Here is a 16,073-nt window from a genome sequence, read left to right as displayed (position 1 = left end):
ACGATAAGGGCTCATCCCAATGGGAGTCTTATATGCAGTCCTATAAGCCCATAATGAATCATTGAGCTTGGCTGCCCAATCTTTCCTTGTATTGTTCACCACCTTCTCCAGGATGTGCTTAATTTCTCTATTGCTTATTTCCACTTGACCAGAAGTTTGCGGATGATATGGTGTAGAGACTCGATGGGTGATGTTGTACTTCTTCATGAGTGCTTCGAATGGCTTGTTACAGAAGTGGCTGCCTCCATCACTAATGACAGCCCTTGGAGTACCAAACCTTGTGAAAATATTATCCTTCAAGAACTTGAGCACCACCTTATGATCATTGATTTTGGTGGCTATGGCTTCCACCCATTTAGACACATAATCAACAGCAACAAGTATGTAAGTACAACCAAAGGAAGATGGGAATGGTCCCATGAAATCAATACCCCACACATCGAAGAGCTCCACAACAAGTATGCTATTCAATGGCATTTCGTTCCTGCGACTTATGTTCCCCATCCTTTGACACCTATCACACTTAACACAAAAATTAAACGCATCTTTGAATAGAGTGGGCCAAAAGAAACCAGATTGGAGAATTTTAAGTGCTGTTTTCTTAGCTCCAAAGTGACCTCCACAAGCCAATTCGTGGCTATGCCTAAGTATGCTTTCTTGCTCTTCTTCTGGAACACATCTTCTGATGAGTTGATCCGGGCAATGCTTGAATAAGAAAGGTTCATCCCAGACATAATGTTTCACCATGGAAAAGAACTTCTTCTTGTCCTGAGAAGTTAGATCATTTCTAAGAACACCACAAGCAAGATAATTAACAAAATCAGCATACCATGGTTCTTTGACTTGGGCAGCATATAGTTGTTCATCAGGGAAAGTCTCATTCAAGGGTAGCACAGCTTCTCCTTTTTCTTCAACCACAATTCTGCTCAAATGATCAGCTACCACATTCTCACATCCCTTGTCTCGAATTTCCAAATCGAACTCTTGCAGCAAGAGAATCCATCTAATCAAGCGTGGTTTGGCGTCCTTCTTAGTGAGCAAGTATCTAAGAGCTGCATGGTGTTCGGTTCATTTTTACACATGATTTTTCATGTTATTCACCCACTATTTTGAGTTAGTTCTTGACATTTTATAGCTTTTTACTTCCTTTTTGTGTTTTCTTAGATTTTGCCTTGGTTGGGATGAAAATGAGCTAAAAGTGCATTATTAGTTATAAATTCTGTTTTTGTTCATTTTCGTAGGTCAACGTCTTGGCCTGGGATCAACATGCTCTGGTGCTCGGATGAGGTCATGATCTTCATGAGACTTGTTCCAATGGATGTTAACTACAACATATCCAAATTTGAGCTCCATTGGACAAGTATTGCCTATCCAACCAATCCATCATGTTACCACAGTTCTGGAAATCCGGATTTGGCCAGCTTTTACCTCCCTTGTGTCATCTTAACTTCTTGTTACCATAACTCTTGGTAACAAGGAATTACATTTGTAAAATAGATATTTTCTGAGCTTTTGGCATCTTTGTGAAGTCAAAGCTCCATCATGGCAAGGGGACAATGGGCTAAGGCTTTATCAAAGGTGGTAGTTTTATATTAAAAGGTAAAAGCTGGAAAGGAGGAGAGAGGGAGGAGAAGTCAAAATTGCAATCTGATATTGGGAGCCTTTTGATCGTGGGAAATCAGGCTATTCCACATTCTACACAACTTGAGAGCAGCTTTTGGGGAGCTAAGAGCAAGGAAGGAGAAGGAGGTGCAGCCAAGGAAGAAAGGAGAAGACTTCCACCATTGAAGACTTCAAGCTTTCATCATTTCCAAATCTGTAAACTCCTTCTAGTTATATTTCGAGTTTGTATTTGGAATAAGTATGAGCAACTAAACTCCATAGCTAGGGCTTAGGTTGAAGCCCTAAACATGATTACCTTATTGTTTTGATGCTTGAGTGTATGAATTTCTAGATGTTGTTGATGAACCCCATTCACTAATTGAATTTTATGATATGTGTTTGCTTCCTTTGCTTAATCACCTTAGGTTGTATGCATGTAGCTAAAGTTGAGAAGTTGTGTAAGATAACCAAGAACACAATTTCTAATTAGCAACAAATGATTGAACTTGTTTAAGTGAGCATCATGTGAATTGGTTTCTTGACAACAATTGATGAATTCCAATTCACCAAATTAATCTATCCTTGATGTGTGTTTTCCTTGATTGATTACCTTTGAAAGCATGCTTCTTGAGGTTGTTGGGATTATGTGTATCTTCATGTTTTCCTAAGCAATAGATGGATGGAGTAAGAACCATCCATGTGAATTGGTTTCTTGAATACCTAATGTAAACACCATGCTATTAGGGTTCTTGTGATGTTCATATTCTCTTTGAACTTAATGGGTTTTCCTTGCAATCGAATCGAAGTACGAACCATACCTAGGTTCGGTTATGAGGAGGGCACAAGTATTGTAGCATGAACCATGCACTTTACGTATATTAGAGAGAATCAATGCGTCTTGAGCCACGACCCATGGTCTTGATTGCGAACATCTTCATCAATACATTTAGAGTTCATCACTTGAGTATCCATGAACATGGGTAGAATTGTTTAGGGTGGATTCCGAAACCCTAGTGTTTGTTACATTTTAATTTCACATTTTGATAATTCATCTCTGCCATTCACATTTAAATTCAAAGTCCATTTACTTTCATGCAATAGAAATAGGTCACTTGAACCAAATCAAAAAACCCCCCCAATGTGTGTGTGAGTTGCGTGTTTGACACGTTTTGTGTCTTTGTCACTGAATTTGTTTGTTTCCGTAATTGTTTTGGACTTTTGGTCCGCGTTGTGTTCTTGAATTTTCTGTGCTGATTCCAACCGTATAAAGAACGTGAATGTTGGATAAACGGTTGGAAAGTTATAGGTCAAACACTGGACAGAGGTCGAAACTGAAAAACAGAGAAACGAATCTGTCCAAATGGTGATAAACGGGTGATAGAAAGTGCTGTTTGTGTTTTTCTTTGTTTTCTTGTGTTGTTTCATTTCTTTTATCTTCCTTACTTCATTTTTAGTTTCCAATTTGTATTGTGTTTGTGTGTTGTGTAAAATTAGTGTTCTTTACGTACTCAAATTAGAACTTATAGGAAACCGACAAGTTCTTCGTGGGATCGACCCCGTACTTACATAATCTATACTTCATTAGATTCGTGCACTTGCGGGTATTTTTAATTGGTTGTTTGCACATTAATTTGTGTCCTTTTAGGAATGCAACAATTTTTGGCGCCGTTGCCGGGGAACTGGCACGGTTGCTTATTTGTTTTGTTTGAGTATGTTTAGAGTACTTAGTTTTATTTTTGTTTATTGATTGTTGTTTCATTTTATCTTGATTTGTTTTTGTTTCTTTTTCTTACAGGAACATCCGAGGAGTCACCTCCACCATCTCCAATGGCAGCCGCAACTGAAATTGTGGAACTTACTATGTAAGAATACTCCAATAAATTTGTGATGGAAGAAGCAAATGTTTTTGGCTCATTTCATAATGAATTGCCTATGAATGAATATTTCCGACAAACATACAATTCGGAGTGGAGAAATAATTCAAACTTCTGGTGGACCGACAATCCAAATTTTCAACAAGGGTCATATCAACCATATCAAGGCCAACATAATACTTGTCCACCTTATGGTCAACCCCAATATTATAATCCACCACCACTTAGTCAATCTCACCAACCACCTCAAGGACCAACTTTGGAAGAAATTGTTGCTTCAATGGTTAGACACACAGATAGTTTCATCATGCAGAGGAATGACACCCATATGCAGAGGAATGATACCCACATGCAGAAAATGGTTAAGGCCATTGCCAATCTAGAAAATCAAGTGGGGCAAATTGTCACATCTTTGAGTCAAAGGGAAGCTAGGATAATGTCTAGCCAAACAGTGATACAAAATGGGCGTGAGCATGTTCAAGCAGTTACCTTGAGAACTGGTAAGGTAATTGGTGAAATTGATGGTTCTAAAAATTTGATTCACAATGTTGATGAAATGCAGGTTGAGCAAGTGATTGGGCCTAAGGAAAAGGATGAAATCAACATGGGGGAAGATAAACAAGCAGCATCTTCACCTGAGTGGATCCCAAAGCATGAACTTGCAAGAAGGGCAAGAAAGGAGAAGGTAAGTTGTGAACCTACTGATGAAGATATCTTACATGCTCCTTTTCCTCACAGGTTGATGAGTTCTAGGAAAAATCAACATGCCAAGGACATATTGGAAACTTTCAAGCAAGTGCAAGTCAATATTCCTTCCTTGGATGCAAACAAGCTCAAGGAATGCGAAACTGTTGCATTAACGGAAGAGGTTTCTGCTGTTTTGCAAAGGAAGCTTCCTCCCAATTTGCAAGATCCAGGAAGTTTCACAATTCCTTGTATAGTTGGTGATAAATTGTTTGAGGAACCTTTAATTGATTTCGGTGCTTCAATTAATCTAATGCCATATTCTGTTTTTGAAGTACTAAAGGAAGACAAGCTGAACATCCATGTTCCAAGCACCAATCATATGTTCAATGTCACTCCTTCTACTCAAATGAGAAGGCCACCCGACCCTAAATATGTGCCTCCTCCATCTAATCCACGTATTGAAGAGCGCTTAAAATTGCTTTTGAAACCTACTCATGTGCATAAAAAGAAAAGAATACGAAATGGGTTGATTAGATGGCAAAGGGATTTGAAGAAACTTCATGTTCGGCACAAGGAGGCGATTGAGCCAAAACCCCCCAAGTGACCCAAGTATGTTGGAAGTCCGGCAAAAGACTTTAAACTTAGCGCTTCTTGGGAGGCAACCCAAGGTGAATAGAAGAATTTTGTTGTCGTCCTAATCGCTTCAAAGTGGAGTTTCTCTAGACTCAAACTTACTTTTATTTTACTTTATTTATTTATTTTCCTTTTGAGTTAGGATTTCAATCTCCAACCAAGGTAATTTCGATTTTCTTGTTGTTTCTCTTTGTTTTTCTTACTTTTACTTTCCTTTACTTGTTTGTGTTTCTATTTTGTTGTTAAGTTTGGGAAGTAAATTGCTTCATGATTGCACACACTGAACTTTGGCTCAAATGTTTATTTCATTCCATACATGTGATTCCAAACACAAACTTGAAAAAAAAAAAAAAACATAAATTTCTCAATCACATGTTCATTGTTGCATTTTGCACCACCTGAGGCTTCTGCTAATTGCCTCTGTCTGTTCTTGCTTGTAGAACCTGCAACAGCTCTACATGATCTTCATTCCTCTTTTGCAGCATCTCTACATGCTGGCTGGCACTGTAGAGCCGCTTCTGCAGGTCCGCCACCAGAGCTTTCAGGGCCGCCACCTCCTCACTCAATGCCCCGCACTCTCGTGTTCTCGCCAGTAGGCGCATGCCCAAATTTGTGGCCGAGACCGCGTTGAGCACGGTTAGATTGTGGGACTCGTCCACTGCCATCTGGTCAGACCTCTGCGCCACATGCAGATGATCTGCAACTGTAAGTCTGCTGACAGTCATGCCCTCCGGCATTACTGCCCTTCGCGGCACCACCTCAGAGAAGTTTGAGGCCGAGCCATGATGGTATGAGGAGTTTGGGAAGATAGGGTTTGGAGGAGCCCGTATCTGGGCATTTGGTGGTGCAAGCGACAACTCAAGGTTAAGGTCATCAACAAGCATATCTGGGGATGCCATTGATTTTTCTGTCTGGGCTTTTTGATGGTTTTTCTTGAGTTTGCAGGTTGAAATGCAGGATGCTCCTTCTTTCAACCGAGAAGTGGTTTAAATAGACTTATTCTCATAGGGGAGCCGACACCACTTTGTATTTCCGGAGCAATTTGCGGATGAGTCAAGTTAAACAGGGAAGCATTTCTGCTTTCACTTTACTTTCTTTCCCTCCCTGTTTTCTGGTGCATTGTGTTTTGATTTCTTTTTAGTTTGTCGTCTTTGTTTTATTTCCGTTGGGGAAGTGTGCTTTGTTTCTTTTTAGTTTGTCGCATTCCCTTTATTCAAGTTTGGGAAGTGCGTTTTGTTTTTCTTCTTTGTCTTTTGCAACTTTCTTTTCTTTTATTTCCGAAAACGAGAAATTGAAAAAAAAAAAAAAAAAAAAAAAAAATTTCACCGAAAGGCAAAGACAAACAGGCACACCAATAATACACTAGAATCATTTTTTTCCAGTGCTCGGTGTCTCGACCATAGGACCCTTGAGTTTAGCCCTTTGGCTATCCACTTCCGGGGCTTCACGCACAGCCTCTTGGGGCTCATCACTCGAGCTCCCAAAGATTGCATTCTTAGCTTGAGCGTAACCACTCTCGCGGTCTGTTTTCTTGCGTTTTCCCGGTCGGTCTATGTCCTCCAGCTGCTTTCTCATGTCATGGGCGTAAACACTTACCATCTTTGAGAGATTTTTGTTCTCTTCCCGCAACGCCTCCAGCTGGTGTCGATTCACCTCTAGTATCCTTGCCCTTTCTGTTTTTAAACTTTTAATAATACTCTGGCACTCTTCAACCATACTTCGCTCTGCCGCCAACTGACCTCTTAGCACCTCCACCTCATGGGACTTCGCAATTTGGCGATGACCCACACTTGCGACTGTTGCTGTGCTTTGCACGCTTAGTGCCAGAGCATCGCTCACGACCCGGTTGTCATCCCTTGATCCCAGCACCCGTATATCCTTGGGAGTCACTAGATTTCTAGCAACTCCAAGGGCAACATCGTTGTCCAGCAGTATCGAGTCATTCACTGTCACGTGCCCCCGTGCTGAGGCAAAGTAGGGCATCCACACTGGTGCCACTACTTGGCCCTGAGTCTGAGTTGGTTGAGCTAGGTTGAGATCCAGCGAGAATGGGTAGGAAGAGGCGGAACTTTCTTTTCTTTTGCTCTTGCTTTTCTCTTTTGTGTGTTTCTGAGTTTTGTGTGTTTTTCCCTAACTCTTTCTCTTCTTCTTTTATAGAGTTAGTTTCTACGTAACCCTAGCCACTGCGCTTCTGGTTTGGCGCGGCCCTTGCGGCCTATCCCCCTCTATCGCCTCACCTGTCCCCCAACCCCTTTAATTGCATTTCCGCCTTTCAGCGCTTTCAAGAAACGAAAGTCGTCACGCCTTCCTATGAAGGTAATAATTCTGGCTTGGGACCGTGAGAGAGACCTCTGCTTGTCGGCACGTCTCTCACTTTGTATCTCGTGACTCAAAGGAGCCGAGACATCAGGGCCCACTTTTTTTTTATTTTTCTGAGTCCTCGCTCTTTGTGTTTCTGACTCAGTTTCTTTGTTTTATATACTTCCTTCGCTTTTGGGCTTTCCTTTGGGTTGGGCTTTCATTTTGGTTTGTGCGTTTCTTTGGGTTGGATTTCTGCGTGCGTAGGACTGTTGTTAGGGCTTACTGTTCTGCTTGTTTTGTTTTGTTTTGTTTGGTTCAGTTTGGTTTTGTTTTGTTTTGTTTCGTTTTGTTTTGCAGCCGTGTTGTAGTTGTATTTCTTGTTTGTTCTTGTTTTTACTTGCTTTATTCCCTTTATTTCTTGTTATAACATTGTTGATGCCTAAGTTCTTTAACATTGAGGACAATGTTTATTTTTAAGTTTGGGAAGGGATAGCAAGTCTTTTTCGTTTCACTTAAACTCTTGCTTTCTTTTATTTTGTTTTCTTTTCTGTTTTGAGTCTTTTTGTTTTCAAGTCACTTTCCGGACATATACGATGAGATTGTGATGAATGTTTACATGACTTGATTGAAAATGCTATAAAAAATAAAAATAAAAATTTGTTATTCACTAAATGGCATCGTTCTAGCATGATATGTTTGAAACCCTCTATGCACTTGCCATTTGTTTCATAATTCTCCAGTTGAGGGATTTGCATGATCCAAAGAATTGTATCAAGCATGAATTAGACTTGTATAACCATATAATGTGAGCTTTGAGCCTTTTGCTTCAATTCATGAGTGTTATACACATATTCTTATTTTCTTGTCATCCGAGTTGTTGTTTGATCTCATTATTCATTGATTTGGTTGAGCACTTAAAAGTCACTCATTCTTGTGCAATTTGATTACATGACATTTGAGAAATGATATTGAGGCCCTCTTTGGACCGTTTGTGCCTTTCAAGCTAACCGTATGCATGCTTAAGCATGATTTTCCATTGTTAACCACCTTGAGCCTATATGTATGTAAGCCTTTTCTTTCAAGTAACCAATTTTTACTTCTAGCCTTAGCCTGAAAAACAAGAATATACCTTTCTAAGGAACTCATGAGCTTTAATTTAGATATGTTTTTCATGCTAAGTTTGGGAAGGGTTATTACATTTCAAAAAAAAAAAAGAGTACTTCACTCAAAGGGTGAAAGAAAAGAGAAAAGTTGTGGTTAAGTGGCAATGGTTTCAAATCCAATTCCATGTTTCTTGGTTGTTCGAATGGAAGGAAGGAGTGTGAATCATAATTAGTGGAGGTACAAGGCTTTGTGGTCTATTTGATCACCCCTAAAAAAAAAAAAAAAAAAAAAAATTGAAAATCTTAAGCGTGATGTTTCAAAGTCTTTTAGTCAACGATTATATGCTCTTACATTGTGAGTTCCTTGGACTTTGTTGTATCCATATCCTTCATTTCTTACTCACCTTGCACCCTTAGCCCCATTACAACCTATAATAAAGACCTAAATTGATCCTAAATGTCATGTGGTTGATTTGCACACATTTTTCAGCTTTTGAGTGTTTAGCATCCTTCTTGAGATCATATTCATGCATGTTTTTCAGCTTGCTAATTTTGAGTTAAGTCCCTTATGGTTTAACTCTATTCTCATGTCTATTATTGAGTGATGCATTGTAACCCTCTCCCGAGTGATTCATTTGTGAGAGGACAACTTTGGTGAGATTTGAAGTTACATTTGTGCTTGGTATGATTTTTTGAAGTTGTGTGAAAACTGAAATTGGAGAATGAGTTTCATTTGGCCATCACACTACTACACTTGAGCATGTTGTGTTCTGAACTTTGCCGCCTTGTGACTAATGTCTAAACTAAGTTTTTCTTGTGAAAATTTTTGAGTCATTTGCATAAGTCACTCTCTCTTTGGAAAGTGTTCGAAAAGTTTTGTTTCGAGTCTTGTTTTAGTTTCTGTTTTGCTCGAGGACTAGCAAAAGATAAGTTTGGGAAGTTTGTTCGGTTCATTTTTACACATGATTTTTCATGTTATTCACCCACTATTTTGAGTTAGTTCTTGACATTTTATAGCTTTTTACTTCCTTTTTGTGTTTTCTTAGATTTTGCCTTGGTTGGGATGAAAATGAGCTAAAAGTGCATTATTAGTTATAAATTCTGTTTTTGTTCATTTTCGTAGGTCAACTTCTTGGCCTGGGATCAACATGCTCTGGTGCTCGGATGAGGTCATGATCTTCATGAGACTTGTTCCAATGGATGTTAACTACAAATGATTGAACTTGTTTAAGTGAGCATCATGTGAATTGGTTTATTGACAACAATTGATGAATTCCAATTCACCAAATTAATCTATCCTTGATGTGTGTTTTCCTTGATTGATTACCTTTGAAAGCATGCTTCTTGAGGTTGTTGGGATTATGTGTATCTTCATGTTTTCCTAAGCAATAGATGGATGGAGTAAGAACCATCCATGTGAATTGGTTTCTTGAATACCTAATGTAAACACCATGCTATTAGGGTTCTTGTGATGTTCATATTCTCTTTGAACTTAATGGGTTTTCCTTGCAATCGAATCGAAGTACGAACCATACCTAGGTTCGGTTATGAAGAGGGCACAAGTATTGTAGCACGAACCATGCACTTTACGTATATTAGAGAGAATCAATGCGTCTTGAGCCACGACCCATGGTCTTGATTGCGAACATCTTCATCAATACATTTAGAGTTCATCACTTGAGTATCCATGAACATGGGTAGAATTGTTTAGGGTGGATTCCGAAACCCTAGTGTTTGTTACATTTTAATTTCACATTTTGATAATTCATCTCTGCCATTCACATTTAAATTCAAAGTCCATTTACTTTCATGCAATAGAAATAGGTCACTTGAACCAAATCAAAAAACCCCCCCAATGTGTGTGTGAGTTGCGTGTTTGACACGTTTTGTGTCTTTGTCACTGAATTTGTTTGTTTCCGTAATTGTTTTGGACTTTTGGTCCGCGCTGTATTCTTGCATTTTCTGTGCTGATTCCAACCGTATAAAGAACGTGAATTTTGGATAAACGGTTGGAAAGTTATAGGTCAAAAACTGGACAGAGGTCGAAACTGAAAAACAGAGAAACGAATCTGTCCAAATGGTGATAAACGGGTGATAGAAAGTGCTGTTTGTGTTTTTCTTTGTTTTCTTGTGTTGTTTCATTTCTTTTATCTTCCTTACTTCATTTTTAGTTTCCAATTTGTATTGTGTTTGTGTGTTGTGTAAAATTAGTGTTCTTTACGTACTCAAATTAGAACTTATAGGAAACCGACAAGTTCTTCGTGGGATCGACCCCGTACTTACATAATCTATACTTCATTAGATTCGTGCACTTGCGGGTATTTTTAATTGGTTGTTTGCACATTAATTTGTGTCCTTTTAGGAATGCAACACATGGTCAGAATAAACAATTACTTTAGAACCAACAAGATAAGAACGAAATTTTTCTAAAGCAAAAACCACAGCAAGGAACTCCTTCTCTGTTGTGGAGTAGTTGATTTGAGCATCATTCAAGGTCCGGCTAGCATAATGAATCACATGGGGGAGCTTGTTCTTCTTTTGACCTAAAACTGCACCAATAGCAAAGTCAGAGGCATCACACATTATTTCAAATGGTAAAGACCAATCTGGAGCTATGATAATAGGGGCTGAAGTTAGCTCCCTCTTCAAGGTAGTAAAGGCTTCCATGCAAGCTTCATTAAACTCAAAAACAGCATCCTTAGCAAGGAGATTACACAATGGCCTTGTAATGCTTGAGAAATTTTTGATGAACCTTCTATAGAATCCAGCATGACCTAGAAAGCTTCTAATTCCTTTCACAGAGGTAGGGGGTGGCAGATTTGAGATGAGATCGATCTTGGCTTTATCCACTTCAATTCCCTTGCTTGAAATCACATGGCCTAGCACAATGCCTTGTCTCACCATGAAGTGACACTTCTCCCAATTCAAAATCAGATTTGTTTCCTGGCATGTTTTAAGCACTAGAGACAAGTGGTGAAGACAATTATCAAAAGAGGAACCAAAAACTGAAAAATCATCCATAAATACCTCAATGAATCGTTCCACCATATCTGAAAAGATTGACATCATGCATCTTTGGAAAGTTGCTGGGGCATTGCACAAACCGAATGTCATCCTTCTATAAGCAAACGTACCAAATGGGCATGTGAATGTGGTTTTCTCTTGGTCTTCCGGAGCAATGGGAATTTGATTATAACCTGAAAAACCATCAAGAAAACAATAGTAAGCATGGCCAGATAAACGTTCAAGCATTTGATCAATAAAAGGCAAGGGGAAATGATCTTTTCTAGTGGATGTGTTCAACTTCCTGTAATCAATGCAAACTCTCCAACCAGTGATAGTTCGTGTGGGAACTATCTCATTCTTCTCATTCTTCACAACGGTGATTCCGGACTTCTTCGGAACAACTTGTACAGGGCTCACCCACTTAGAATCTGAAATTGGGTAGATGATTCCTACATCGAGTAGCTTTAAAACTTCAGCTCTAACCACCTCTTTCATGTTGGGATTTAGCCTCCTTTGGGCATCACGGGATGGTTTGCTGTCTTCTTCCATTAGAATCCGGTGCATGCACATGCTTGGACTAATTCCTTTGATGTCTGCTATGGTCCACCCAATGGCTGTTTTATGCCCTTTTAGAACCTTAATTAAGCTCTCTTCTTCATGTGAGGTGAGACCTGCAGCAATTATAACAGGGAGAGTTTCGTTAGCACCCAAATAACTATATTTAAGATGATTGGGCAGTGGTTTAAGTTCTAGCTTTGGTGGGGTGATAATGGATGGCTCCAATTTCATGGATGATGGTCCAAGAGGCTCGAGTGGTGGCCTAAAGGATGGTGGGTATGGTTGAAACACTTCTAAGGCAGCCACCACTTCTTGGAACTCCGGTTCACAAAGATCTTCCTCTTCTTGTGTTAAGACAGCTTCTAGAGCATGGAAAGGGTGCTATCTTTCATTTTGATAACTGTGTCTCCAGTGGCAATGAATGGCCTGCCTAGGAGAATGCGATCAACATGATCTCCATTTGGATTGTCTTCCATGTCCATCACTACAAAATCAGCAGGGAGAATTAGTGTATTAACTTGAACTAAAATATCTTCTACAATACCTTTTGGATATTTTATAGAATGATCAGCTAGTTCAAGTCGTATTGAAGTCTTCTTCATCCATTCTAAGCCAAGCTTTTGATACAATGAATATGGCATTAGGTTGACACTTGCTCCCAAGTCCAACATGGCTCTTCCAACCTTATTGCCTCCAATGTTAATGGGAATGTCAAAGCTGCCAGGATCAACTAGTTTTGGTGGAAGCTTCCTTTGCAACACAGCACTTACATTCTGGTCAAGCTTTACATCTTCATTTGGAGCGAAATTGAGCTTGTGAGTTTTCAAGTCCTTGATGAACTTTCCATATGCAGGAATCTGTTCAATAACATCAAGCAAAGGCAAATTGATATTAACTTTACTCAAAATATCATAAATCTCTTTAAAAGCCTTATCTTGCTTTGCTTTCTTAAGACGGCCTGGAAATGGAATCGGTGGAACATATGGAGCGGGTGGCACGTATCTATCTTCTTGAAGATGTGGTGGCACAAATTTGTCATCTCTCTTATGCAATTGGAATTGTTTGGATTCCTGAGAATCTGATTTGGCATTAGGAGCAGATTGAGAAGTTTTGAGATGTTCCCCTTCTGTAGCCGTGGTCTCCTCCTCTTCATCTTCTACAATCACAACATCATTTGAAAGATTAGAATCAACTTTACTATCAATGATCTTACCTGATCTGAGCACATGAATGGCCTTGGCTTCTTGGTTCTTTGGATTGATCTCGGTTTGGCTTGGCCATTTCCCAGGTGCTCTTTGAGTTATTTCAGCAGCTAATTGGCCTATTTGAACTTCCAATTTGGCAATGGCAGCTTGTGTAGTTTGCTGGAAATTGGATTGGTTGATTGCCATCTGCTTAACTATATCCTCCAATGATGATGTTTGTTGTGGCTTTTGGAATGAAGGGGGATTGGCTTGATTCTGAGTATTCCTCCATGAAAAGTTTGGATGATTCCTCCAACCTGGATTATAACTTTGAGAGTATGGATCATTTCTTGGACCTTGGTTGTAGGAATTTACCAACTTAGCTTGCTCTTGCACAAATTCTGGATATCCAGCCCCAAGTGGACAAGCTATGGTAGCATGGTCAGGAGTTTCGCAAATACTACACACTTCCTTCGGAGGGCTTCTTGAGTTTAATGCAAGAAGAGCATCTAGCTTTTGTTCCAGTTTTGAAATCTGCACACTAGAAGCATCATTAGAACCACTAATAACACGTTTACCTCTTGTATCCGTATGTTGGGTCTCCATTGCTATCTCCTCAAAGAGTTCGTATGTTTCTTCTGGAGTTTTGGTTTTAAAAGAACCACCTGCAAAATTGGTGACTATATTATGACTAGAAGGGGTTAGTCCTTTATAAAACATACGCATTTGAAGCTTCAATGGAATCCCATGATGAGGACATTGGTTGAGCAGCCCATTGAATCTCTCCCATGCTTCACAAAATGATTCATCATCTTGCTGTGCAAATAACAAGATCTTATCCCTAAGCATGTCGGTCTTTTGCGTGGAGAAGTATTTCTCCAAGAACTTCTTTTGAATGGCAGCCCATGTAGTGAGTGAACCAGGCTTCAAAGAATTCAACCAATATTTCGCCTTATCCTTCAAAGTGTATGGAAACACTCTCATTCGAAGTTGATCTTCTGTCACACCTGTCAAGGGAAAAGAACTCACAACATTAAAAATATCCTTTATATGAGTTAATGGATCTTCATTGGGTAAACCATAAAAGGAAGGCAGCATATTAAGATGAGAAGATTTAAGCTCATAATTTCGAGCTACAGTGGGCAGCAAAATGCTTGAAGGAGATGCTGGAATGGTTGGGATATCAAGTTCTCCCATGAACTCATTGGCAGCCATCTCTTCTTCTTCTTCTTGGTCTGAACTTGCTTCCGAATTTGAAGGTGAAGAACCAGGAAGTTCAGTGTGGAGAGCAATACTTGTAAATGTGGCAAGAGCTTGCTCTTTTGCAGTTGACAACTCTTTTTCTAGACGATTATGAACTTCAGAGATCACCCGGTTGGGTTGCAACGATGGTCCTGCGTTCAAAGATCTGGAGCGTTGGAACGAAGACCTCACTTGTTCAAGGAACGGTCTTTTAGACATAAACTACCTGAAACAGAAAATTAGATTAATTCGAAACACTTAAAAGAATACGGTAACCTTGGGCACATAACCAAGGAAGAACTTTCGTTCAGTCCCCGGCAACGGCGCCAAAATTTGTTGTTAATTATTATGTTAACTCGCAATTGTACGGGGCAATTAGTAATATAGCAAGACAAGTACGAGGTCGTACCCACGAAGACTGAGAAGTTCAAATTAGTTATGTACGTAGATTACCGAATTCAAGAAGTTAGGTAGTTAAGTCTAAAACAGAAATTAAAGTGAGAGTGATTGTGATTGTGAAAGGAAGTGAGCAAACTGAAATTGCAAATGAAAGCAAATAAACAAGTGTAACAAAGAGTGGTTTTAAGAGTTGGAAAACAGATTTGGAGACTAGGGCATTCGAATCACCATAACAATTCAATTCTGGGTTATATGGAGTCAAGTAACAAGTCTAATTCAGATTCAAAGATTGATTCTAGCTAAAGTATGATTAGGCCATGGTGTTTGGTCCTAACCTTGTGTTCCTAATTCCCTAATTTGATCATTTGTTGTCTAACCTAAAATTAAGCATTAGGAACCCATTAAGCATAGAAGAACAATTTAAACAACCAAGCATGTATCTAATCCCTGTTGTCGAATGTCCATACATACTCTTCCTATTCATAGTTCAATTCGAATTAAAGCATGGTGTCTACTCTTAATTCAAACCAAGATAGTTAACAAACAAGTTCTAATGGTGATCAATCATTCAAACAAGCATGTTAACTTATAAGCATAATGAATAAGAACATGAATCATGAATCAAACTTGAAACTCCAAACTTATAAACCCAGAATATTCATGTTAGGTTACATCGAAGCCCTAGTTATGGATTTAGCTACTCATAATGGAAAAGAAACTAAAATAGAAATGGGAAAACATAATGAATGCCATAAGAGTAGAAAAACCCTTTTCTGAAGTTCTTGTAGTGTCCAATGCTTCTCCAAGAGCTTCTCCACGTCTAGAAGGATGTATGAAGGATATGGAGGTGATTTGAGATGAGCTTGAGTGAGTGGTGATGGCTGAGAAAGAGGAAATTCGTAGGGAAATGGAAGGGAGGTTTTCTGGAGCTGTTTTGGTGATTTTGGGGCAGTTTAGAGTATTGGGTTGATTGCTTGAGTGTTTGGGGTTGTGGGAATGTATGAGGATGATTTCTGGATGATGGAAGTGTGGAGGATGGCTGAAGTGAATTTTGTAGCTTGAAGACTCCTCTATTTATAGGGCTAAGAGGGAGGAACATCATGATGAAATCCAACACCACCATTCCTCATTTAATACAACCCATAACTCCCACTTCATCTTGTCTATGTTAGTGTGGTTGGAATCAATCCCATCCCATACTTCTTTTGCTGCACCTCAAGCTTTCTTCACATGGGATCAAAGGTGATCAATTGTGGCTGCCTTTTGCTGCCAACCCATGTGGTCTTCTTTTGGTTGTTGAACAAAAACGAGTCTTCTGAACCAGACTTGGTGTAGGAAGGCCAGAGGTTTCAAAACTTATCCAATGGGGCTCAAATTTGGATATGTTATAGTAGAAACCCATTGGAACAACTTCTATGAAGAAAGTATTCCCATCGGAGCAGTAGAAGTATGCGTTTTGGGCCTTGAAATTTGGCTGCCGAACA

General features: G+C 39.4%; 1 non-coding gene across 1 annotated transcript; it reads left to right on the top strand.

Moving 5' to 3' along the window:
• Window positions 1–13,690: 13,690 nt before the first annotated feature.
• Window positions 13,691–13,797, top strand: LOC148292291 (small nucleolar RNA R71). The gene has a single exon (XR_015827154.1). It is a non-coding gene; the product is annotated as a small nucleolar RNA R71 (small nucleolar RNA).
• The last annotated feature ends 2,276 nt before the right edge of the window (window positions 13,798–16,073 follow it).

The sequence above is a fragment of the Prunus avium genome, chromosome 8 (assembly GCF_965620075.1).
Source record: "Prunus avium chromosome 8, drPruAviu1.hap1.1, whole genome shotgun sequence".
NCBI lineage: Eukaryota > Viridiplantae > Streptophyta > Magnoliopsida > Rosales > Rosaceae > Prunus > Prunus avium.
This window is presented reverse-complemented; position numbering and strand designations above follow the sequence as displayed.